General features: G+C 39.7%; 2 long non-coding RNA genes across 2 annotated transcripts in view; both read left to right on the plus strand.

Moving 5' to 3' along the window:
• Positions 1 to 999: 999 nt before the first annotated feature.
• LOC141727916 (uncharacterized) overlaps positions 1,000 to 25,452 on the plus strand; it is a 28,802-nt gene continuing 4,349 nt past the window's right edge. The window contains exons 1-2 of the long non-coding RNA XR_012578705.1: positions 1,000 to 1,350; positions 4,653 to 4,686. This is a non-coding gene — a long non-coding RNA (uncharacterized LOC141727916). The remainder of the gene's footprint in view (positions 1,351 to 4,652; positions 4,687 to 25,452) is intronic.
• On the plus strand, positions 8,511 to 12,643 carry LOC141727919 (uncharacterized). The gene is made up of 4 exons (XR_012578706.1): positions 8,511 to 8,860; positions 10,946 to 11,038; positions 12,341 to 12,476; positions 12,555 to 12,643. It is a non-coding gene; the product is annotated as an uncharacterized LOC141727919 (long non-coding RNA).

Genomic DNA, 25,452 nt, shown 5'->3' on the forward strand with positions numbered 1-25,452 from the left:
GCACATCTCATGGGGAGCTGTGGGGATTTGGGGATCAAAGAATTGCAGAGAAACCCTAAATGTGACGATATCATGAAGAAAAACTTGGATTTTGGGGGCTTGTGGGGATTTGGGGACTCTTTGGGAGATGGAGAAACCCCAAATGCGAGGAGATCCCAAAGAAAAGCCAGGACAAGATGGCGGTGGTTGTGAGGGGACCCCAGCGCGTCTCTTAGGGGGCTGTGGGGATTTGGGGATCAGAAAATTTTAGGGAAACCCCAAAGGCGAGGATATCACAAAGAAAAACTTGGATTTTGGGGGGCTGTGGCTATTTGAGGACTTTTTGGGTGATGGAGAAGCAAAGAATTCCAGAGAAACCCCAAATGTGAGGAGATCCCAAGGAAAAGCCAGGACAAGATGGCGGCGGTTGTGAGAGGACTCCCAGCGTGTCTCTGGGAGGACTTTGGGGATCAAAGAATTCCAAGGAAACCCCAAATGTGAAGTAATGCGAAGAAAACCCAAGATTTGGGGGGGATTTTTGGGGATTTGGGGACCAAAGAATTCCAGAGAAACCCCAAATGTGAGGAGATCCCAAAGAAAAGCCGGGGACAAGATGGCGGCGGTTGTGAGAGGACTCCCAGCGTGTCTCTGGGGGGACTTTGAGGATCAAAGAATTCCAAGGAAACCCCAAATGTGAGGATATCATGAAGAAAAACTTGGATTTTGGGGGGCTTGTGGGGATTTGGGGACCCTTTGGGCGATGGAGAAACCCCAAATGTGAGAAAATCCCAAAGAAAAGCTGGGATCAAGATGGCGGCGGTTGTGAGGGGACCCTCAGGGCATCTCTGAGGAGGCTGTGGGGATTTGGGGATCAGAAAATTTTAGGGAAACCCCAAATGCAAGGATATCACTAAGAAAAACTTGGATTTTGGGGAGCTCGTACGGACGGTTTACTTCCGTGTCTTCTCGTCGTGACAATCGATCAACAGGCAAAACGGCCTTGGGGGCTGTTTCCTTTATTTCAATTGGCTTTTACAGCTGTCCGTCAATGCTTTTAAAAACTCTCATTGGTTTATGGCGAGATGGGCGGGCTCTTCTTTGTCTTCCTTCCCACTGGCTCATTTCGCTGTCAATCACGAATCCCTGCCATCCCATTGGCTGACGCTTGGCGGGAGCGGGAGGTTCGCTCTGAGGCGGCTCTGGGTTCCTCCCGGAGCCTCCCTCGATCCCCGACCCCAATTCCCGATCCCGACCCCAAATCCCGACCCCAATCCCGCTTTGGCGGCCATGGAGCGGCAGCAGGAGCTGAAGGTGCTGCTGAAGCGCTGGGAAGCGGAATTCTTGCGGGAGCGGCAGCGCAAACCCAGCCAGGTGCGGCTGAGGGGAATCGTGAGGGGAAAATTCCTGAGGGGAAAAATCCTGAGGGGAAACGTGAGGGAAAAATCCTGAGGGGAAACGTGAGGGGAAAGTTCCTGAGGGGAAAAATCCTGAGGGGAAACGTGAGGGGAGAATTCCTGAGGGGAATCGTGATGGAAAAATTCCTGAGGGGAAAAAACCTGAGGGGAATCATGAGGGGAAAATTCCTGAGGAGAATCGTGAGGGGAAAATTCCTGAGGGGAAACGTCAGGGGAAAGTTCCTCAGGGGAGAAATCCTGAGCGGAAAATTCCTGAGGGGAAAAATCCTGAGGGTAAACGTGAGGGGAAAGTTCCTGAGGGGAAAAATCCTGAGGGGAAAATTCCTGAGGGGAATCGTGAGGGGAAAGTTCCTGAGGGGATTTTGGAGTTTTTTTGGGGTGACATTGGGGTGGTTTTGGGGTAACCTTGAGGTGATTTTTGGGGTGGTTTAAGGGCACCCTGGGGTTTCTGGGGTGACCTTGAGGTTTCTTGGGGGATCCTTTGGGTGGTTTTGGGGTCTCAGGGTTGGTTTTTAGGGGTTCTGGAGTGGAGGGAGTTGGTTTAACGGGGTCCGGGGCTTTTTTGAGGTGATTTTGGGGCGGTTTTGGGGTAACCTTGTGGTGATTTTGGGGTGCTGGGGGGATCTTTGGGTGGTTTTGGGGCATCCTGGAATGGGGGAATTTGATTTTGGGGTGTCCTTGAGGGTTTTTGAGGGTCCTTGAAGTGGTTTTGGGCTTTTTGAGGTGATTTAGGGGAGTTTTGGGGTGCTAAACTTTGGTTTAGGGGGGTCCTTGGTGTTTTTGGGGGGTCCTTGAGATGCTTTTGGGGTCTTTGGGGAACCCTGAAATGGTGAAATCCGGTTTAAGGGGGTTTTGGGGTTTTTTTTGGGGTGATTTTCAGGTGGTTTTCGTGTCCCTGCAATGGGGGGTTTTGGATTTATGAGATATTTGGGGTGTCCCTGCAATGTTTACCAAAATATCCCAGTTTTTCCAAATTTTTTTACCCAAATTTTCCTCAAAATTCCCCCAAAATTCCCAATTTCTCCCCAAAATTTCCAAATTTCCCCAATTTTTCATCCCAAAATTCACAATTTTTTCCCCAATTTTCCCCAAAATTTGCCTCATATTTTACCCAAAATTTTCAAAAATTCCCAAATTTTCTGGTTTTTACCCCAAATTTCCCAATTTTCCCCCTCATATTTCCCCTCAAATTTCAAAAAAATTCCTAAATTTCCCCAAAATTACAAATTTTTCCTCATAATTACCCCAAAACTCCCAATTTTTCACCCCAAAATTCCCAATTTTACTGCAAAAATTCCAAAAAATTCACACAAAATTCCCACATTTCCCCCAAACTTCCCATTAAATTCCCAAATTTTCCTCAAAATTTTCCTTCCAAATTAAAAAAAAATCTCAAATTTTCCCTCAAAATTCCCCCCAAATTCTCAAATTTTCCCAAATTTCCCCCTAAATTTCCCCAATTCCAAAAATTCCCAATTTTTATCCAAATCCTCAAATTTTCCTTGAAATTACCCCAAATTTTCAACAAAAATTCCCAAATTTTCCTCAAAATTCCCCCAAATTTTTTCCAAGGTTTTCCCCTGATTTTCCCCCAGAATTTTCCCCAAATTTCCCCCCAAAATTCCCAATTTTTTTTTCTAATTTCCCCCAAAATTCCCAAATTTTTACACAATTTTCCTCAAATTTTCCCCCAAAATTCCCCCCAAATTCTCAAGTTTTTTCAAGGTTTTTCCTGATTTTCCCCCAGAATTTTCCCCAAATTTCCCCTCCAAAATTCCCAAATTTTTTTTCTAATTTCCCCCAAAATTCCCAAATTTTCACACAATTTTCCTCAAATTTTCCCCCAAAATTCCCCCCAAATTCTCAAATTTTCCCCGATTTTCCCCTGGAATTTTCCCCCAAAATTCCCAATTTTTTTTTCTAATTTCCCCCAAAATCCCCAAATTTTTACACAATTTTCCCCAAAATTCCCCACCAAAATTCCCAATTTTTTTTCTAATTTTCCCCAAAATTCCCAAAATTCCCTGCCAAAATTCCCAATTCTTTTCTCTAATTTTCCCCAAATTTCCCCTCCAAAATTCCCAATTTTTTTTCCTAATTTCCCCCCAAATTCCCAAATTTCCCTGCCAAAATCCCCCCCAAAAACCCTCAAAAATCCAAACCCCCTCCCAAAACCCCAAATCCCCAAAAAGAAACCCTCAGATCCCTAAAAATCCCAAATTCCAAAAAAATCCCCTAAATAAAAAAAACCTAAGCCCAAAATCCCCCCTAAAAAACCCAAATTCCCCCCAAAAAACCCAAATCCCAAATCCAAAGAAATACCCCCCAAAATTTCCCACCAAAACCCCAAATCCCCACAAAATTCCCCAAAAAATCTCTCAAAAAACTCCAAATCCCCAAACAATCCCAAATCCCTAAAAAATCCTCCCAAATCCCAAAAATCTCCCCAAAAAAATCCCCCAAAATCCTAAAAAAACCCCAAATCCCCCCCAAAAAAACCCTTTAATTCCAAATCTCAAAAAAAATTCCCAAATTCCTCCAAAAAACCCAAATCCCAAATTCCTCCAAAAAACCCCAAAATTCCTCCAAAAAACCCCAAAATTCCTCCCAAAAAACCCCAACAAAACCCCAAAATCTCCCCCAAAAAATCCCAAATAAACCCCCCAAATCTCCAAAGCCCAAAATTAAAAAAAACCCCAAAATCCCCCAAAAAATCCCCCAAAAATCCTAAAAAAACCCAAAATCTCCCCAAAAATCCTCAAAAAAACCCCTCAAAAAATCCCAAATCCCTAAAAAATCCTCCCAAAATCCCAAAAATCTGCCAAAAACCCCAAATCCCCAAAAAAATCCCCCAAAATCCTAAAAAAATCCCAAATCCCCACAAAATTCCCCAAAAAATCTCTCAAAAAACCCCAAATCCCCAAACAATCCCAAATCCCTAAAAAATCCTCCCAAAAATCTCCCCAAAAAAATCCCCCAAAATCCTAAAAAAAACCCAAATCCCCCCCACAAAAAACCTTTAACTCCAAATCTCAAAAAAAAAAAAATTCCCAAGTTCCCCTAAAAAACCCAAATCCCAAATTCCTCCAAAAAACCCCAAAATCCCTCCCAAAAAACCCCAACAAAACCCCAAAATCTCCCCCAAAAAACCCCAAATAAACCCCCCAAATCTCCAAAGCCCAAAAATAAAATTAAAAACCAAAATCCCAAAAATAATTCCCAAATTTTCTCATTTTTTGGGATTTTTTTCTATTCCAGGCCGACATCGAGGAGGCTCCAGAGGAAACTCGCAGTGAGTGCCCCAAAAATCCCAAATTTTACAAATTTTCCCCAATTTTTCCCCAAATTTCCCCAATTTTCCCCCAAAAATCCCCAAAATTTACAAAATTTCCCAAATTTTCCCCAAAATTTCCCCAATTTTCCCAATTTTCCCCCAAAAATCCCCAATTTTCCTCAAAATTTCCCCAATTTTCCCCAAATTTTCCCAAAAATTTTCCCAATTTTCCCCAAAAATCCCCAATTTTCCCCAAAAATCCCCAAATTTTACAAAATTTTCCCAATTTTCCCCAAAATTTCCCCAAAATATCCCCATTTTTCCCAAAAATCCCCAAATTTTACAAAACTTCCCCAATTTTCCCCAAAATTTCCCCAATTTTCACCAAATTTTCCCCAATTTTCACCAAAATATCCCCAATTTTCCCCCCAAATCCCCAAATTTTACAAAATTTCCCAAATTTTCCCTCAAAAACCCCAATTTTCCCAAATTTCCCCAATTTTCCCCAAAATTTCCCCATTTTTCCCCAAATATATCCCAAGTTTTTCCCAAAATTTCCCCAAATTTTCTCCAAAATATCCCAAATTTTCCCAAAAATTTCCCTCAAAATTTCCCCAATTTTCCCGAAAAATCCCCAAATTTTACAAAATTTCCTAAATTTTCACCAAAATATCCCAATTTTTCCCCCAAATTTCCCCCAAAATCCCCAAATTTCCCACAAAATTTTCCCAATATCCCAAATTTTACAAAATTTTCCCAATTTTCCCCAAAAATCCCCAATTTTTACAAAATTTCCCCAATTTTCCCCAAAATATCCCAAATTTTCCCCAAAAATCCCAATTTTCCTCAAAATTTCCCCAATTTTCCTCAAAATCCCAAATTTTACAAAATTTCCCCAAAATTTCCCCAATTTTCTCCCAAAATATCCCAAAATTTCCCCAATTTTCCTCAAAATCAAACCCAAAAATACCAAATTTTACAAAATTTTCCCAATTTTCCCCAAAAATCCCCAAATTTTACAAAATTTCCCCAAAATTTCTCAAAATTTCCCCATTTTTCTCCAAAAATCCCCAAATTTTACAAAATTTCTCCAATTTTCCCCAAAATTTCCCCAATTTTCTCCAAATTTCCCCAATTTCCCCAAAAATCCCAAATTTTCCCCAAAATTTCCCAATTATCCCCAAATTTTCCTCAAAATTACCTCAAAGTTCCCAAGTTTCCCACCCCAAAAATTCCCAAATTTTTACCCAAATTTCCCCTCAAATTTCCAAAAAATTCCCAAATTTTCCCTCATAATTACCCCAAAATTCCCAATTTTTTACCCCAAAATTCCCAATTTTTTTCCCCAATTTTCCCCCTAAACTTTGCCTCACATTTTACCCAAAATTTTCAAAAATTCCCAATTTTACCCAAATTTTCTGGTTTTTTACCCCAAATTTCCCAATTTTCCCCCTCATATTTCCCCTCAAATTTCAAAAAAATTCCCAAATTTCCCCACAATCACCCCAAAATTCCCAATTTCCTAATTTTTACCCCAAAATTCCCAATTTTTACCCCAATTTCCCTCTCAAAATTCCAAAAAATTCCCAATTTTTTCCCAAAATTATCAAAAAGTTCCCAAATTTTCCTCACTTTTTCCCCAGAATTCCCAAAATTTCACCCAAATTTCCCAATTGTCCCCCCAAATTTCTAAAAAATTCCAAATTCCCCCAAAATACAATTTTTTCCTCAAAATCACCCCAAATTTCTCCCATTTTCCCAAGTTTTTACCCAATTTCCCCCCAAATTTGCCTCAACATTTCCCCAAAATTCCCAAATTTTTCCCCCAATTCCCTCAAATTCTGAAAATTCCCAATTTTTACAGAAATTCTCAATTTTTCCCCCAAATTTCCACCACAAAATTCTCAAAAATTCCCAAATTTTTACCCAAATTTTCCTCAAAATGCCTCCAAAATTCCCCAATTTTTCATCCCAAAATTCCCAAATTTTTTCACAATTTTCCCCAAAAATTCCCAATTTTACCCAAATTTTCTGGTTTTTTACCCCAAGTTTCCCAATTTTCCCCCTCAAATTTCCAAAAAATTCCTCAAAAATCCCAAAAATCTTCATCCCAAAATTCCCTTTTTTCCCATTTTTCCCGATTTTCCCTGGTTTTTAATCCCATTTTCCCCTCAGAGCCCCGCCCCGGCACCGCGGCCATTTCGTCCGCCTTAACCTGAAGGGAAAATCACATTCCCGCGCATCCATGAGGGGAAAATCCCTCCGCAAACAGGTCAGAATTCCCAAAGTTTTTTATTTTGGCAATTCCCGACCTCTCCCGTGATGGAATTTTGGGATTTGGGAATTTTTTTTCCAGGTTTGGAAACAAAAATGGAGAAAAAAGTTCGGGGGCGGAGCCGATGTTGGCTTGCGGTGTGGCGGGAAAGGGCGCGGGCCTCGGAGCGCCGGGGGGAGCGCGGGGGTTGCGGTGTGGGAGGGATTTGGGATTTTGGAGGGGATTTTGGGATTTCTGAGGGAATTTTCGGATTTCTGAGGGGATTTTGGGATTTCTGAGGGGATTTTGGGATTTCTGAGGGGATTTTGGGATTTCTGAGGGGATTTTGGGATTTCTGAGGGAATTTTCGGATTTCTGAGGGGATTTTGGGGTAACACAGAGGGAAAAGGGTGAGGGAGGTTTTTTAACGTGGATTTTTGAGGGAATTCTGGTCAGGATTTGGGATCGTTCCGGGAGAAATTCCTGAGGGAAGTGCGAAGTCAGGCTGGGAATTCTTGGGAATTTTTGGGACAGGGGGGAGATTTTTGAGGGAATTTTGGGATTTCTGAGGGAATTTTTTGATTTCTGAGGGGAATATTTGGGATTTCTGAGGGGATTTTTGGAATAAAATGCCAGAAAAATGGTGAGGGGAGTTCTTTTCCATGGAATTTTGAGGGAATTCTTCTCACAGGGAAGGATTTGGGGTCGTTCCCGGAGGAAATTGTGAGACCGGGCCGAGAATTTTTAGGATTTCTGAGGGGAATTTTTTTGATTTTTGGGGATTTCTGAGGGAATTTTGGGATTTCTGAGGGAATTTTGGGATTTCTGAGGGAATTTTGGGATTTCAGAGGGGATTTTTGGGATAAAATGGCAGGAAAAGGCTGAGGGAGGTTTTTTCCATGGATTTTTTGGGAATTCTGCCCCCAGGGAAGGATTTGGGATCATTCCTGAGGAAATTCCTGAGGAAATGTTGGGAATTTTTGGGATTTCTGAGGGGATTTTTTGGGATTTTTGAGGGATTTTTGGGATAAAACATCACAAAAAGGCTGAGGGAGGTTTTTTCCATGGAATTTTTGGGAATTCTGCTCCCAGGGAAGGATTTGGGATCGGATTTGTAATCATTCCTGAGGAAATTCTGGGAGATTTTGGGATTTCTGAGGGGATTTTTGAGGGGATTTTGGGATTTCTGAGGGGATTTTTTGGGATTTTTGAGAGAATTTTGGGATTTCTGAGGGGATTTTTTGGGATTTTTTGGGAATATTTGGGATTTCAGAGGGGAATTTTGGGATAAAATGGCAGGAAAAGGCTGAGGGAGGTTTTTTCCATGGATTTTTTGGGAATTCTGCTCCCAGGGAAGGATTTGGGATCGGATTTGTAATCATTCCTGAGGAAATTCTGGGAGATTTTGGGATTTCTGAGGGGATTTTTTGGGATTTTTGAGGGAATTTTGGGATTTCTGAGGAAAATTTTGGGATTTTTGAGGGAATTTTGGGATTTTTGAGGGATTTTTGGGATAAAACATCACAAAAAGGCTGAGGGAGGTTTTTTCCATGGAATTTTTGGGAATTCTGCCCCCAGGGAAGGATTTGGGATCATTCCTGAGGAAATTCTGGGAATTTTTGGGATTTCTGAGGAAAATTTTGGGATTTTTGAGGGGATTTTGGGATTTCTGAGGGGATTTTTTGGGATTTCTGAGGGAATTTTTTGGGATTTTTGAGGGAATGAAATTTTGGAACTTTTTTGCTTTTTCCAAAGGAATTTTTTCTGGGAAAATCCTGATTTTTTTTTTCCTTATTTTTTTTTTTATTTTTTCCAGATGGATCCAGCCCAGAGAATTCCCAGCTCCCCTTGGATTCCATGGATTTTCCTGAGCTGGAATTTTCCCCTCCACCCCCCTGGATCCCCTTTACCCCCTGAACCCTGATGGGACTGTCCCAGGTAAATCCCTTAAAAATCAATTTAAAAATTATTAAAATGAATTCAAAATCATTTAAAATATTCCCATTTCTGCTGGGACCATCCCAGGTAAATCCCATAAAAATACATAAAAAAAATTATTAAAAGAAATTAGAAATAATTTAAAATATTCCCATTTTTGCTGGGACCATCCCAGGTAAATCCCTTAAAAATCCATAAAATTTTTTTTAAATAAATTAAAAATAATTTAAAATATTCCCATTTTTGCTGGTAAATTCCATAGAAAATCCATGATAAAAAACCTTAGAATAAATTAAAAATAATTTAAAATTTTGCCATTTTTGCTGGGACCATCCCAGGTAAATCCCATTAAAATCTATTAAAAAAAATTAAAAATAATTAAAATTTTCCCATTTTTGCTGGGACTATCCCAGGTAAATCCCATAAAAATCAATTAAAAAAAAATATTAAAATAAATTAAAAATAATTTAAAATTTTCCCATTTTTGCTGGGACCATCCCAGGTAAATCCCATAAAAATCAATTAAAAAAATTATTAAAATAAATTAAAAATAATTTAAAATTTTGCCATTTTTGCTGGGACCATCCCAGGTAAATCCCATAAAAATCCATTAAAAAAACCTTAAAAAAAATTAAAAATAATTTAAATTTTTCCCATTTTTTTCTGGTAAATCCCATAGAAAATCCATGAAAAAAAACCTTAAAAAAATTAAAAATAATTTAAAAATATTCCCATTTTTGCTGGGACCATCCCAGGTAAATCCCATAAAAATCTATTAAAAAAAATTAAAAATAATTTTAAATTTTCTCATTTCTGCAGGGACCGTCCCAGGTAAATCCCATAAAAATCAATTAAAAAATTATTAAATTAAATTTAAAATAATTTAAAATTTTCCCATTTCTGCTGGGACCATCCCAGGTAAATCCCATAAAAAAATCAATTAAAAAAATTATTAAAATAAATTAGAAATAATTTAAATTTTCCCATTTTTTTCTGGTAAGTCCCATAAAAAAGCCATTAAAAAAACCTTAAAAGAAATTAAAAATAATTTAAAATTTCCCATTTTTGCTGGGACCATCCCAGGTAAATCCCATAAAAATCCATAAAAAAATTATTAAAAGAAATTAAAAATAATTTAAAATATTCCTATTTTTGCTGGGACCATCCCAGGTAAATCCCATAAAAATCAATTTAAAAAGTTATTAAAATAGGTTAAAAATAACTTTAAAATTTCCCATTTTTGCTGGTGAATCCCATAGAAAATCCATGAAAAAAAACCTTAAAATAAAATAAAAATAATTTAAAATTTTTCCATTTCTGCTGGGACCATCCCAGGTAAGTCCCATAAAAAATCCATAAAAAAACTTATTAAAATAAATTAAAAATAATTTAAAATTTTCCCATTTTTACTGGTAAATTCCATAGAAAATCTATGAAAAAACCCTTAAAATAAATTAAAAATAATTTTTAAATTTCCCATTTTTGCTGGGACCATCCCAGGTAAATCCCATTAAAATCCATTAAAAATTTTTTAAAAATAAATTAAAAATAATTTAAAATATTCCCATTTCTGCTGGGACCATCCCAGGTAAATCCCATAAAAATCCATGTAAAAAAAATTTAAAAAAAATTAAAAATAATTTAAATTTTTCCCATTTTTGCTGGTAAATTCCATAGAAAATCCATTAAAAAAAACCTTAAAAATATTGAAAAAAATTAAATTTTTTTCCCATTTTTGCTGGGACCATCCCAGGATAAATCCCACATCAAATCCATGAAAAAAAACCTTAAAATAAATTAAAAATAATTTTTAAATTTCTCATTTCTGCTGGGACCATCCCAGCATAAATCCCATAAAAAACCCATTAAAAAAAAATGAAAAATAATTAAAATTTCCCATTTTTGCTGGGACCATCCCAGGTAAATCCCATAGAAAATCCATGAAAAAAACCCTTAAAAATACTGAAAAAAATTAATTTTTTTCCCCATTTTTCCTTGGACCATCCCAGGTAAATCCCACACAAAATCCATTAAAAAAAATTAAAAACAATTTAAAATGTTCCCATTTTGGCTGTTTCTCCCCAGATCCCCCTGAGGAGCTGCTGCAGGCTCTGAGGATTTTGGGCTTTGATTCCTTCAGGCCGGGCCAGGCCGAGGCCGTCATGAGGATCCTTTGTGGTAAAAATTCCCCATTTATTCCCTTGCCTGCTTTTTTTTTCCCAATTGTTTTCCTCCCAGTTTTCCTCACATTTTTTGGGTTTTTTCTGCTCTTTTTCCCACATTTTTCCTGTTTTTCCTGCCCTTTTTTTTCCACATTTTTCCTGTTTTTCCTGCCCTTTTTCCCACATTTTTTCTGCCTTTTTTCCCACATTTTTCCTGTTTTTTCTGCCCTTTTTCCCACATTTTTCCCTGTTTTCCTGCCCTTTTTCCCACATTTTCCCTGTTTTTTCCGCCCTTTTTCCCACATTTTTTCTGCTCTTTTTCCCACATTTTTCCTGTTTTTCCTGCCCTTTTTCCGACATTTTTTGGGTTTTTTCTGCCCTTTTTCCCACATTTTTCGTGTTTTTCCTGCTCCTTTTCCCTCATTTTTCCTCGGATTTCCCCTCTCTTTTCCCCACATTTCCCCTCAGATTTTCCCGCCCTTTTTCCCACATATTTTCCCTGTTTCTCCTGCCCTTTTCCCCTCAGTTTTTCCCTGTTTTCCTCACCCTTTTCCCCACATTTCCCTTCACTTTTTCCTGCCCTTTTCCCCACATTTCCCCTCAGGTTTCCCACCCCTTTTCCCACTTTTTCCCTCAATTTTTCCCACCCTTTTCCCCTCAATTTTCCCCATTTTTTCCCCACATTTCCCCTCAATTTTCCCCATTTTTTCCCCACATTTCCCCATAGTTTTTCCCACCCTTTTCCCCTCAGTTTTTCCCTGTTTTCCTCACCCATTTCCCCACATTTCCCCTCAGTTTTCCCCATTTTTTCCCCACATTTCCCCTCAGTTTTTCCCACCCTTTTCCCCTCAGCTTTTCCCTGCTTTTCCCTACATTTTCCCTGCTTTTCCAACCCTTTTCCCCTCAGTTTTTCCCACCTTTTTCCCTTCAGTTTTTCCCACCTTTTTCCCCTCAGTTTTTCCTGTTTTCCTCACCCACTTCCCCACATTTCCCCTCAGTTTTTCCCACCCTTTTCCCCACATTTTCCCTCTTTCTCCTGCCCTTTTCCCCACATTTCCCTTCACTTTTTCCTGCTCTTTTCCCCACATTTCCCCTCAGGTTTCCCACCCCTTTTCCCACATTTCCCCTCATTTTTTCCCACATTTGCCCTCCATTTTTCCCACCCTTTTCCCCACATTTCCCCTCAATTTTCCCCTGCATTTCCCCTCAATTTTCCCCATTTTTTCCCCACATTTCCCCTCAATTTTCCCCATTTTTTCCCCACATTTCCCCATAGTTTTTCCCCTCTCCCAACCCCCCAAAATTCCCATTTTCCCAGGTCTCTCCACGCTGCTGCTGCTGCCCACGGGCTCGGCTCAATCCCTCTGTTCCCAACTCCCTGCTTTCCTCTACCACCGCCGCTCGCGCTGCATCTCCATCGTCGTCTCCCCCTCATCTCCCTCATGGACGACCAGGTATTCCCCCATTCCTGCTTTTTTGGGGATTTTTCCCTTCATAAAATCCTAAAAAACTCAGAATGTTGCCATTCCCAGGTTTCAGGCCTTCCCTCAGCGCTCACAGGCGTCTGCATCCACTCCAACCTCACCCCAGCGCAGCGCGAGGCCGCCATCAGAGAAGTGAGTGAAATTATTTTTACCTAATTTCCCTTCGCTTTTTCCTGCCCATTTTTTCACTTTTCCCCTCAGGTTTTTTCCACTCTTTTCTCTTCAGTTTTTCCTGCCCTTTTCCCCGCATTTCCCTTCACTTTTTCCCACCCGTTTTTCCAGTTTTCCCCTCAGTTTTTCCTGCCCTTTTCTCCACCCTTTCCCCACATTTCCCTTCACTTCCCCCTCATTTTCCCACTTCTCCCCTCAGTTTTTCCTGCCTTTTCCCCACTTTTTTCCCCTCAGTTTTCCCTGTTTTTCCCACCCTTTTCCCCACATTTCCCCTCAGTTTTTTCCACTCTTTACTCTTCAGTTTTTCCTGCCCTTTTCCCCACATTTCCCTTCACTTTTTCCGCCCGTTTTTCCCCTTTCCCCCTCAGTTTTTCCTGCCTTTTTCCCCCACATTTTCCCTCAGTTTTTCCCTCTTTTCCCCACCCTTTTCTCCACATTTCCCTTCACTTTTTCCTGCCCATTTTTTCACTTTTCCTCTCAGTTTTTCCTGCCCTTTTCTCCACCCTTTCCCCCTCAGTTTTTATTCCTTTTTCCCACATTTTCCCTCAGTTTTTCCCTCAGTTTTTGCCACCCTTTCCTCCACATTTTCTCTCAGTTTTTCCCACCCTTTTCCCCACATTTTCCCTCGGTTTTTCCCACCCTTTTCCCCTCAGGTTTTCCTGCCTTTTTCCCCTCAGTTTTTCCCTGTTTTCCCCCACATTTTCCTTCTTTCCTTCAGTTTTTCCCCACTTTTCCCCTCAGTTTTCCCTGCCCTTTTTCCCACATTTTCCCTCTTTTCCCCACCTGTTTCCCCACATTTCCCTTCACTTTTTCCCCACCCATATTCCCACTTTTCCTCTCAGTTTTTCCTGCCTTTTCCCCACTTTTTTCCCCTCAGTTTTCCGTGTTTTTTCCCACCCTTTTCCCCACATTTCCCCTCAGTTTTTTCCACTCTTTACTCTTCAGTTTTTCCTGCCCTTTTCCCCACATTTCTCTTCACTTTTTCTGCCCATTTTTCCCCTTTCCCCCTCAGTTTTTCCCGCCCCTTTCCCCTCAGTTTTTACTCCTTTTTCCCACATTTCCCCTCAGTTTTTGCCACCCTTTCCTCCACATTTTCTCTCACTTTTTCCCACTCTTTTTCCCACCCTTTCCCCTCAGTTTTTCCTGCCCTTTTCTCCACCCTTTTCCTCTCAGGCTTTACCTGTTTTCCCCACTCTTTCCCCCACATTTCCCCTCAGTTTTCCCCACCCTTTTCCCCACATTTTCCCTCGGTTTTTCCCACCCTTTTCCCCTCAGTTTTTCCCTGTTTTCCCCCACATTTTCCTTCTTTCCTTCAGTTTTTCCTCACTTTTCCCCTCAGTTTTCTCTGCCCTTTTTCCCACATTTTCCCTCAGTTTTCCACTGTTTTCTCCACCCTGTTTTCCCACGTTTCCCTTCACTTTTTCCCTGCCCATTTTCCCACTTTTCCCCTCAGTTTTCCCTGGTTTTCTCACCCTTTTCCCCTCAGTTTTTTCCACTCTTTTCCCTTCAGTTTTTCCCACCCTTTTCCCCACATTTCCCCTCAGTTTTTCCTGCCTTTTTCCCCTCAGTTTTTCCCTGTTTTCCCCCACATTTTCCTTCTTTCCTTCAGTTTTTCCTCACTTTTTCCCTCAGTTTTCCCCACCCTTTTCCCCACATTTCCCTTCACTTTTTCCCGCCCATTTTCCCACTTCTTCCCTCAGTTTTTCCTGCCCTTTTCTGCACCCTTTTCCCCTCAATTTTTCCCTGTTTTCCAGACCTTTTTCCTCATATTTCCCTTCACTTTTTCCTGCCCATTTTTTCACTTTTTTTTCAGATTTTCCTGCCCTTTTCTCCACCCTTTTCCCCCCAGTTTTTCCCTGGTTTTCCCACTCTTTTCCCCACATTTCCCCTCAGGTTTTTCCCTGTTTCCTCCCACATTTCCCCTCAGTTTTTCCTGCTCTTTTCCCTTCAGTTTTTCCCACCCTTTTCCTGCCCTTTTTCCCACATTTCCCCTCAGTTTTTCCCTCCCTTTCCCCCTCACATTTCCCCTCCCTTTCCCTTCCCTTCCTCCCACTTTTCCCCAAACCCCCTCAATCCCCATTTCCCCCAGGTGAGGGGGGCCAGGCCCAGCTCCTGCTGCTTTCCCCAGAGTCCATCACGGCCTCGGGATTCATTTCCCCCGGTGCCTTTCGCCTGCCTGCACGAGGCCGATTGCGTTTCCCGCTGGGCGCAAACTTCCAGCCGGCCTGCCTGCGCGTCTGCAAGGTGAGGGGGAGAGAAACCAAACACCACAGAAAATCCTGCAAAAAACCCTCCCCAAATCCTCCAAAAATCTCTGAAAATCTTCCCAAAAAAACCTCAGAACATTCCCAAAAAAAACCCCAAAATCCTCCAAAAAACCCCAAAAACCTCCAAAATTTCTCCAAAAAAAACCTCAGAAAATCCCCAAAAACCCCCCAAAAACCTCAGAAAATCTTCCAAAAAAACCTCCCAAAATCCTCCAAAAAAATCTCCGAAAATTCCCTGAAAAAACCTCAAAAAATTCTCCAAAAAAACCTCAGACAATCCTCCAAAAAAACCCCAAAAAATCCCCAAAAAAAATCCCCAAAAACCTCCAAAAATCCTCCAAAAAAACCCCAAAAAAAACCCTCAGACAATCCTCCAAGAAAACCTCCGAAAATCCTCCAAAAAAACCTCTGAAAATCACCAAAAAAACCCCATAAATCTCAGAAAATTCTCCCAAAAAACCTTAGAAAATCCTCCAAAACAATCTCAGAAAATCCCCAAAAAAACCCCAAAAAAACCCCAAAAACCTCAGAAAATCCTAAAAAAACCCCCAAAACCACAGGAAATCCTCCCAAAAACCTCCCAAAAAACCCCAAAAACCTCCGAAAATCCTCCAAAAAACCCCCAAAAAATCCCCCAAAAATCCCCAAAAAACACCTCCGAAAATGCTCCAAAAAAACCCCAAAAAGACCTCAGAAAATTCCCTAAAAAAACCTCAGAAAATTCCCTAAAAAAACCTCCAAAAATCCTCCAAAAAAAACCCCAAAAACCTCAGAAAATCCTAAAAAAAACCCAAAAAACCTCCGAAAATCCTCCAAAAACCCCTCAGAAAATCCTCCAAACAAACCTCAGAACATTCCCTAAAAAAATCTCTGAAAATCCCCAAAAAATCCTCAAAAACCCAAAAAAATCCCCAAAAACCTCAGAAAATCCTCCAAAAAAATCTCAGAAAATTCCCAAAAAAACCCCAAAACTCTCAGAAAATCCCCAAAAAACCCCAAAAAGTCGCCAAAAAAAACCCCAAAAACCTCCGAAAATCCTCCGAAAAAACCTCAGACAATCCTCCAAGAAAACCTCAGAAAATCCCCAAAAAAACCCAAAAACCTCCGAAAAACCCCAAAAAAACCTCAGACAATCCTTCAAAAAAACCTCAGAAAATCCCCCCAAAAAACCCAAAAACCTCAGAAAATCCTCCAAAACAATCTCAGAAAATCCCAAATAAAACCCCAAAAACCTCCGAAAATCCCAAAAAAACTGCAGAAAATCCCCCCAAAAAAACCCCTAAAGCCCCAAAAACCTCATAAAAACCCCAAAAACACCTCAGAAGATCCTCCAAAAAAGCCTCAGAAAATTCCCTAAAAAAACCCCAAAAACCTCCCAAAATCCTCCAAAAAAACCCCAAAAACCTCCAAAAAAACCTCAGAAAATACTCCAAAAAACCCCAGAAAATCCTCAAAAAAAACCCCAATAACCTCAGAAAATCCTCTAAAAAACCTCAGAAATTTCCCTAAAAAAACCTCAGAAAATCCCCAAAAAAAACCCCAAAAAACTTCCAAAAACTTCCAAAAACCCTCCAAAAAAACCTCTGAAAACCCTCCAAAGAGCCTCCGAAAATTCCCCAAAAACCTCAGAAAATCCTCCAAAAAAATCTCAGAAAATTCCCTAAAAAAACCCCAAAGACCTCCGAAAAAACCCCAAAAACCTCAGAAAATCCCCCAAAAAAACCCAAAAAAGCCTCAGAAAATCCTCCAAAAACCCCTCAGAAAATTCCCTTAAAAAACCTCAGAAAATCCTCCAAAAAACCTCAGAAAATCCCCAAAAAAACCCCAAAAATCCCCAAAAATCCTCCAAAGAAACCCCAAAAACCTCCAAAAATCCCAAAAAAAACCTCCAAAAATTCCCCAAAAACCCCAAAAAACCCCCAAAACCCTCAGAAAATCCCCAAAAAAACCCCAAAAACCTCCGAACATCCTCCAAAAAAACCTCAGAAGATTCCCTAAAAAAACTCAGAAAATCCCCCAAAAAACCTCAGAAAATCCTCCAAAAAAAACCCCAAAAAATCTCCAAAAAAACCCTAAAAACACCTCAGAAAAACCCCAAAAAAACCCCAAAAAGCTCAGAAAATTCTTGGAAAAATCCCCAAAAAAATCCCCCAAGAAACCCTCAGAAAAATCCTCCAAAAAACCCCCTGAAAACTCCAAAAAAACCTCTGAAAATCCTCCAAAAAAAAACCCCAAAACCTCCGAACATCCCCAAACAAACCCCAAAAAATCCCCAAAAACCTCTGAAAATCCCCAAAAAAAACCCTAAAAAATCTCCAAAAAAACCCCAAAAACACCTCAGAAAATCCCCACCGTGGAGACACAGCCCGACCAGGTGCGGGTGGGGGAGGGGGCAAAATTCCCTTTTTAGGGGTTACAATTGCATTTTATGGGAAAAAATCCACATTTTTAGGGGTTAAAATGGCATTTTTTGGAAAAAAATCCACATTTTCTGAGGGCAAATCCCCATTTTTAGGGCTTAAAATTGGGTTTTTTGGGATTAATTCTGCATTTTCTGAGGGAAAAAGTTCATTTTTAGGGACACAAGATGCATTTTTTGGGATGAATTCCACATTTTCTGAGGGGAAATCCCCGTTTTTAGGGGTTAAAATTGAATTTTTTTTTTAAAAAAAGCCACATTTTTAGGGTTTAAAATTCAATTTTTTGGGTAAAAATCCACATTTTCTGAGGGAAAATCCCCGTTTTTAGGGTTAAAATGGAAATTTTTGGAAAGAAATCCACATTTTCTGAGGGAAAATCTCCATTTTTAAGACCTAGAATTGCTTTTTCTCTATTAACCCTGTATTTTCTGAGGGGAAATCTTTAGGGCTTAAAATTGAATTTTTTTAGTATCAATCCTACATTGTTTTAGGGAAAAATCCTCATTTTTAGGGCCTAAAATTGCTTTTTTTGGGAAAAAATCCACATTTTCTGAGGGAAAATCCCCGGGTTTGGGGTTAAAATTGAATTTTTTGGGAAAAAATCCCCATTTTTAGGGCTTAAAATTGAATTTTTTGGGATTAATTGCGCATTTTCTGAGGGAAAATCTCCATTATTAGGGCTTAAAATTGAATTTTTTGGGCTTAATTCTGCATTTTCTGAGGGAAAATCTCCATTTTTAAGACCTGGAATTGGTTTTTTTTAATTAATCCTGCATTTTCTGAGGGAAAATCCCTGGTTTTAGGGCCAGAAATTGCTTTTTTGGGACAAATTCCACATTTTCTGAGGGAAAATACCCATCTTTAGGGCTGAAAATTGCTTTTTTTGGTAAAAAAATCCACGTTTTCTGAGGGAAAATTTCCTTTTTTAGGCTTAAAATTGCTTTTTTTGGGATGAATTCCACATTTTCTGAGGGAAAATCCTCATTTTTAGGCCTTAAAATTGAATTTTTTGGGATTATTTCCACTATTCCTGAGGGAAATGTCCATGTTTTCAGGCTCTAAATTGCTTTTTTGGGATTAATTCCACATTTTCTGAGGGGAAAATTGCCATTTTTAGGGCTTAAAATTGCATTTTTTGCAATGAATCCCAGATTTTCTGAGGGAAAAATTTGATTTTTTGGGATCAATTCCACATTTTCTGAGGGAAAAATCCCCATTTTTTGCCTAAAAATCCCATTTTTATGGGGAAAAAACCCAATTTTTTTTCTAAAAATTCTGTTTTGGGGTAAAAAAAAATCTCAAATTTTCTGGGAAAAAAAATCTCAAATTTTTGGGACAAATTCCCTTTTTTATGAGAAAAAAATCCTTATTTTATGGTAAAAAAAATCTCAATTTTTTGGGACAAATTCCTCTTTTTTTCCCATTTTTATGGGGAAAAAATCTCAATTTTTTTTGGTAAAAATTCCATTTTAGGCTAAAAAAATCTCAATTTTTCTGTGAAAAAAAAATCCAATTTTTTGGGACAAATTCCTCTTTTTTTTCCCCATTTTTATAGGAAAAAAATCCCAATTTTTTTTGGTAAAAATCCCATTTTAGTGTAAAAAAATCTCAATTTTTCAGGGAAAAAAATGCGATTTTTTGGGGCCAAATTCCTCCATATTTTTGCCATTTTTATGGGGAAAAATCCCAATTTTTCTTTTTACCCTAAAACAGAAATTTTACAAAAAAAAATCTCAATTTTTTGGGCCAAATTCCTGGATATTTTTACCATTTTTCTGTTCTAAAGCCCCAATTTTTTGGTGAAAATTCCGGATTTTTCCCCGCAGGCCGTGCTGCGGATGCTGCGCCGCTGGAGCTCGGGGGAATTTGGGAATTTGGAAAATTCTGGGAATTGTGGGAATTCTGGGAATTGTGGGAATTGTGGGAATTGTGGGAATTGTGGGAATTGTGGGAATTGTGGGAAGTGCGTGCTGGTTGTGTGCACGCGCAGGGAGGACAGCGAGCGCCTGGCCCAGCTCATCCAGAGCCAATTCCCTGAGGTGCCTGGCATGGAAACCATGAAAGGTGGGGAAAAAAAGGGGAAAAAATGGGAAAAATTTGGGGAATTTTGGGGAAAATTTGGGGGAAAATTGGGGAAAAAGTTGGGGGGGAGAAAGAAAAAAAATGGGTGAAAATTGGAGAAAAAATGGGGGAAAATTGGCAAAAATTTGAGGAAAATGGGGAAAAATGGGAAAAAATTGGGAGAAATTTGGGGGAAAAAATGGGAAAAATTTGGGGAAAAAATTAGGGGAAAAAATGGGAAAAATTGGGGGAAATAAGGAGGAAAAGTTGGGAAAAAATTCGGTGAATTTTATGGGGAAAATTTGGGGGTAAAAATTGGGGGGAAGATGGGGAAAATTTGGGCAAATAAGGGGGAAAAATTCGGTGAATTTTGTGGGGGAAATGGAAAAAATGGGGAAAATTTGGGGAAAAAATGGGAAAAAATTGGGGAAAAGTTGGGGAGTTGGGGGAAGAAGGGAAAAAATTGGGGGTGAAAATTGGGGAAAAATCTGGAGGAAATATTTGGGGAAAATTTGGGGAAATAAGGAGGAAAAATTGGGAAAAATTCAGTGAATTTTGTGAGGAAAATGGAAAAAAATGGGGGAATTTTGGGGGAAAATTGGGGAAAGTTGGTGGAAAATCAGGAAAAAATTGGAGAAAAATTTGGGAATTTAGGGGGAAAATCAGAAAAAAAATGGGGAATTTTGAAGAAAATTGGGGGAAAATTTGGGAATTTGGGGGTGAAAATTGGGAAAAAATTGGGGGAAATTTGGAGGAAAAATGGGAAAAGTTTGGGGGGAAAATTTGGGGAAATAAGGAGGAAAACTTGGGAAAAAACTTCAGTAAATTTTGTGGGAGAAATGAAAAAAATGGGGAAAATTTGCAGGAAAAAATTGGGGGTGAAAATCACAAAAAAAAGGGGGAAATTTGGGAAAAAATTGGGGGAAATTTTGGAAAATAAGGGGAAAAATTGGGAAAAAATGTGGATTTTGTGGGAAAAATGAAAAAAAATGTGGAAAATTTGGAGAAATTTGGGGGGAAAGTTGGTAGAAAATCAGGAAAAAATTAGAGAAAAATTTAGGAATTTAGGGGGAAAATTAGAAAAAAATTGGGGGGAAAAGGGAAAATTGGGAATTTGCGGGGAATGGGAAAATTTGGGGAAAAAATTGAGTAAAATCAGGAAAATTTGGAGAATTATGGGCCAAAAATTAGGGGGAAATTGGGAAAAAATTTGGGAAAATTGGGGGGATTTGGGGAATTTTGGGGGAAATTTGGAGGAAAATTTGGAAATTATGGGTCCAAAACCAGGAAAAAATTGGGGAAATTAGGGGGAAAATGTGGGGAAAATTTGGACAAATTTTGGGGGAAAATTTGGCCAGTTTTGGGGAGAAAATTGAAATTATTTGGGGAAAAACTTGGAGAATTTTGAAAATAAATTTGGGAATTTTGGGAAAAAATTGGGGAAATTTGGGGGAAAATGAGGAAAACTTGGGGAATTTGGGGAGAATTTGGGGGAAATCTGGAATTTCTGGAGGAATTTAGGGAAAAATTTGGAGAAAACTTTCGGGAAAATTAGGAAAAAATTGAAGAATTTGGGAAAAAATGTGGAATTTTGGGGAGAAAATGAAAAATTGGGGGACTGTCTGGGAAAAGCAGATGTGAATTTTGGCGGGAAAATTGAGAAATTTCAAGAAAACGTGGGCAAAAATTTCAGAAAAATCATGGAATTTGAGGGGAAAAATACAGATTTTTTGGGGAATTTTTGGGGAATTTCACAGAATGTGAGGGGAAAAAGCTGGAATTGCAAGGAAAGTGATGAATTGTTGATTTTTGCAGGGCAGAGAGAAGCCATGCAGGTGTGCGCTGTGTACCGCGCCGGGCTGAGCGCCGAGCGGCGGCGCCGCACCCTGAGGGCGTTCATGGCTGCTGGGATGTGAGGGCGTTCATGGGCCGGGTGTGGGCGCTGTGCGGCACCAGAGCCCCCTGAGGGCGTTCATGGCTGCCGGGATGTGAGGGCGTTCATGGCGGGCCAGGTGTGGGCGCTGTGGAGCACCAGAGCCCCCTGAGGGCGTTCATGGCTGCCGAGATCTGAGGGCGTTCATGGCTGCCGGGTGTGGGCGCTGTGCAGCACCGCCTGCATCGGCCTGGGCATGGACAGAGCCCCCCTGAGGGCGGTGCTGCAGCACGGCGGGCCCGCCTGCACCGAGGCCTTCCTGCAGCACGTGGGCAGGGCCGGCAGGGACGGCAAACCGGCGTGGGGACATCTGATACTGCACAAAGGGGTACGGGAATAGAGAAAAAATGGATAAATTATTGGCAGGGTGTGGGCGCTGTGCGGCACCAGAGCCCCTCTGAGGACGTTCATGGCTGCCGAGATCTGAGGGAGTTCATGGCTGCTGGGATGTGGGCGCTGTGCGGCACCAGAGCCGCTCTGAGGGAGTTCATGGCTGCCGGGATGTGAGGAGATCCCTCATGGCTGGCAGGGTGTGGGTGTTGTGCAGCACCAGAGCCCCCTGAAGGCGTTCATGGCTGCCGAGATCTGAGGGCGTTCATGGTGGGCAGGGTGTGGGGGCTGTGCAGCACCAGAGCTCCCTGAGGGCGTACATGGCTGCCGGGATCTGAGGGGGTCCCTCGTGGCGGACAGAGTGTGGGCGGCCCCCTGAGGGCTTTCATGGCGGGCAGGGTGTGGGCGCTGTGCGGCACCAGAGCCTCCCTGAGGGCGCTCATGGCTGCCGGGATCTGACAGGGTCCCTCATGGCCGGCAGGGTGTGGGTGTTGTGCGGCACCAGAGCCCCCTGAGGGTGTCCCTCATGGTGGGCCGGGAGTGGGGGGCCCCCTGAGGGCGTTCATGGCTGCCGGGATCTGAGGGGGTCCCTCATGGCCGGCAGGGTGTGGGCGCCCCCCTGAGGGCGTTCATGGCCGGCGGGATGTGGGCGCTGTGCGGCACCAGAGCCCTCTGAGGGCATTCATGGCCTCCCTCACAAAAGGGTGAGGGAATGAGGAGAAACTAGGAAAGAGTTTGCGCGGGGGCGTCCACGGCCCTGGAATCCGGCTGTCTGGTGAGGGGCGAAGGCCAGGGAGGAGCGGCTCCGGGGCTACAGCCAACCATAACTCCCAGAGAAAAGAAAATTCTGGAAACCTGGGAGGAGAAAAGGAGAGATTGACTGAGCCCAAGGAGGAGACACTTTCGCTTTATAAGAGAAACCAGGGGAGGAGCAGTTTTGTTTCCATGGCAACCTAACTGGCAGGGTAGCAACAGGAAGTGCTGGGAAAGGGAGAAACCATTTAATACAGAAAATGGGGGGAGCAAAGTAACAAACTTAAGAACGCACCACAGCAAGAGTTAAAATTGGAAAAATATCAGGAAAATATTGGGAAAATTTTGAGGAAAACTTGGGGGAAAATCAGGAAAAAATTAAGGGAAGTTTTGGGGAAAATTGGGAGAAAGTTAAGGAAAAAATTGGGGAAAACATGGAGGAAAATTTAGGGAAAATTGGGAAATGGTTGGGAGAAATTATGGGGGAAATTGGCAGGAAATTGGGGGAAAAAATCAGGAAACTATGGGGGAAAATCGAGAAAAAATTTGGAAAAATTGGACAAAAATTGAGAAAATTTGGTGGAAATTTTAGCAAAAAATTGGACAAAAATTAAGAAAACTTGGAGGAAATTTTAGTCAAAAATTGGGGAAGAGTCAGGAAAAAAATGGGGAACTTGGAAAATACCAGGAAAAATAAGAAAAATTTGGTGAAAATATTGGTTAAAGTGGGGGGAAAAAGGGAAGAAGAATCGGGAGAAAAAATGGGGGAAAATAAGGATAAATTTGGGTGAAATTTTGGGAAAATTAGATGAAAAATCAGGAAAAATTTGAGGGAAAATGTCAGAAAATTTGAGGGAAAATTGGGAAAAATTTGGAAAATATCAGGATAACATTTGGGGAAAATCCGGGGAAATTGTGGGGAAAATCAGAATTTTGAGAAAAATTTGGGAAAAAATCGCAAAAATTTGGGAAATTTTTGAAAAAATCAGGAAAAATTGGTAAAAGTTTGGGGAAAATGAGGGAAAATTTTGGGGAAAATCAGGAAAATTTATTGAACATTGGGAAAAATTTTAGGGGAAAATTGGGGGAAAATTGAGAAATTTTTAAGGAAAAAATGTGGGGAAAATGTGCAAAAAATTGGGAAAAATTTGGGAAAAAATCAGAGAAAATTTGGGGGAAAAGATCGGGAAGAAATTGGGAAAATGTTGGGGGAATTGTGGAAAATTGGGGCAAAATTGTGAGAAAAAATTGGGAAAAAATCAGAAAAAAATTGGGAAAATTCAAAAATTTGGGGGGAAATTTTTAGAAAATTTGGGAAAAAAAAAAATGGGGAATTTATGAGAAAAAATTGGGGGATTTGAGGCAAAAAAATTGAATTTTTGGTATAAATTTGAATTTTTGGGGGTAAAAAATTGAAATTTTGGTGGAATTTTTAAGGATTTGTGCCAAATTTTTGGGATTTTTTTTGGAAAATTTCCCCAAATTTTAAATTTTGGAATTAATTTTGAATTTTTTTTCCTTCCAGGGTGAGGATTTTCTGGAATTGCGGCGTCACATCCATGAAAATGCGGTGGATTATTGGGCGGTCAAGGCTTTGGTTCAAAGAGTTTTTGTGCCTTGTAAATGTCCTGAAAAACAGGAAAATTCCCAGGTTTGGAGCACAAAAAATGGGAAAAAAAAGGAAATTTTAATGGGGAAAAAATTGGATTTTTTGGCAGGAAAATTCCCCAAAAAATGAAAAAAAATTGGATTTTTAATGGGGAAAAAATTGGATTTTTTGGCAGGAAAATTCCCCAAAAATGAAAAAAAAAATTGAATTTTTTGGTTTTTTTTTTTTTTTTCATCAAGAATTCCAGGAAAATTCTCAATAAATCCCCCAAAATTGGGAATTTTTAATGAGTAAAAATTGGAATTTTTGGGGTTTTTTCCACAGGAAATTTCAGGAAAATTCCCAGGTTTGGAGCCCAAAAAATGGGGAAAAAAGGGAAATTTGAATGGGGAAAAAATTGGATTTTTTGGCAGGAAAATTCCTCCAAAAATGAAAAAAAATTGAATTTTTGATGAAAAAAAATTGGATTTTTTGGCAGGAAAATTGCCCAAAAAATGAAAAAAAATTGAATTTTTTTTATGGGAAAAAATTTGGATTTTTTGGCAGGAAAATTCCCCAAAAAATAAAAAAAATTTGAGTTTTTAATGGGGAAAAATTGGATTTTTTGGCAGAAAAATTCCCCCAAAAATGGAAAAAAATTGAATTTTTAATGGGGAAAAAAATTGGATTTTTTGGCAGGAAAATTCCCCAAAAAATGAAAAAAAAAATTGGATTTTTTGGTTTTTTTTTTTTTAATGAGGAATTCCAGGAAAATTCTCAATAAATCCCCCAAAATTGGGAATTTTTAATGAGTAAAAATTGGAATTTTTGGGATTTTTTTCCTAAAAATTTTGATTTTTGGGCTTATTTTCACACAAAAAAAATTCCCAAAAAATCCAGAAAAATTCCCACGTTTGGTTCCCATTAAATACTGAAAAAATTTGAATTTTTAATGAGAAAAAATTTAAATTTTAGGGGATTTTTTTCCTAAAAATTTTGAATTTTGGGTTTATTTTCACACAGAAAAAATCCCAAAAAATCCAGGAATATTCCCACGTTTGATTCCCATTAAACACTGAAAAAATTTGAATTTTTACTGAGAAAAATTTGGAATTTTAGGGGATTTTTTCCAAAAAAATTTGAATTTTGGCCTTATTTTCACCCAAAAAAATTCCCAAAAAATCCAGAAAAATTCCCACGTTTGATTCCCATTAAACACTGAAAAATTTTTAATTTTTAACGAGAATAAATTGGAAATTTAGGGGATTTTTTCTTAAAAATTTTGAATCTTGGGTTTATTTTCACACCAAAAAATTCCCTAAAAATCCCGAAAAATTCCCAGCCTTTAATCCCATTAAACACTGAAAAAATTTGAATTTGTAATGAGAAAAAAATGGAATTTTAGGGGATTTTTTTTCAAAAA

This window comes from Zonotrichia albicollis, unplaced genomic scaffold (genome assembly GCF_047830755.1).
Source record: "Zonotrichia albicollis isolate bZonAlb1 unplaced genomic scaffold, bZonAlb1.hap1 Scaffold_257, whole genome shotgun sequence".
NCBI classification, from domain to species: domain Eukaryota; kingdom Metazoa; phylum Chordata; class Aves; order Passeriformes; family Passerellidae; genus Zonotrichia; species Zonotrichia albicollis.